The sequence below is a fragment of the Protobothrops mucrosquamatus genome, unplaced genomic scaffold (genome assembly GCF_001527695.2).
Source record: "Protobothrops mucrosquamatus isolate PMUCROS unplaced genomic scaffold, P.Mucros_1.0 scaffold_184, whole genome shotgun sequence".
Lineage (NCBI taxonomy): Eukaryota > Metazoa > Chordata > Lepidosauria > Squamata > Viperidae > Protobothrops > Protobothrops mucrosquamatus.
The window spans coordinates 37,699-38,715 of NW_015386260.1; positions in this window are offsets into that span (position 1 = coordinate 37,699).

Consider the following 1,017-nt stretch of genomic DNA (forward strand, 5'->3'; position numbering starts at 1 on the left):
GACAGAAATCAGCAGAGGCTGTGAAGTGCAGGGGCCCAAAAGAGCAGAGATGGGGATATAGGCAGGTAGGGGGAGTTGTAGCAACCTTGCAGTAATAAGTGAGAGCGAGCTGCCAAGTGCCCAAATATTGATCACATGACCTCAGAGGCTCTGTAGCAGCTGTAACTTTGGGGATTGGGCATAAGTACTTTTTGTTCACCTTTGCCATAACTTGAAACGGTCGCTGAAAAATTGGTTGCAACTGGAGGGCTATTAGTACAGTCCACCCAAGAATCTCATATTAATTACTAATGGTATTTTCTAACTGGTAATTGAGGAAATTGTGAGCCAAAGATAACCTGTTTTATCTGAGTTAGCCAATCTTTATTTAATCTCTATTCCAGAACATGAAAGTGCAGGTCTAAAGTGGTTAGAGAGATTCAGCATTCTTCACTATCTGTAGTATGATCTTGTTCTCCTATTTGTGCTTCCATACTTGATGTCTTCATTTTCCAATCAGACCAATTCTGTCAGGCATAAACATTATTTATCTTTCCTGATTCATGTTTCTAACCTTTGCATTTTTATTCCAGGGTAAAAAAAATTGGCCTTAAAATCAAAACCGTAGCTAAAGAATTACAGCATTAGCTGTTGTAGTGAAATGGCATCTTCAGGAAAACAAGGTTTTTTGGGGGCATGGGAATTTGCTTTTCAGGAACAAAATATTCCAGGAAAAATAGGATTTAAAATTCTCCACTATTTCAGGATGTGAATAATCTTGCTTTCTGCATTTGCAAACGCATAGAGTACCACAAATCTTTTATCTCTCTGTAGGTGTCATTTGTCAGAGAACGTCAGCTTCTAAATTATATAAAACTTATGTTTAGCTTCAGATGAGATAATCTTTTGATTGCTCTTGGTGTAACTGAATGTTTGTTAAAGAAAACTGTGAAATACCAAATAGGAAATGTGACTGAAATCAACCTATCTTGCATGGTGAAATGTATTTATTCTATTTCCTTTTCCATTTATGGCATT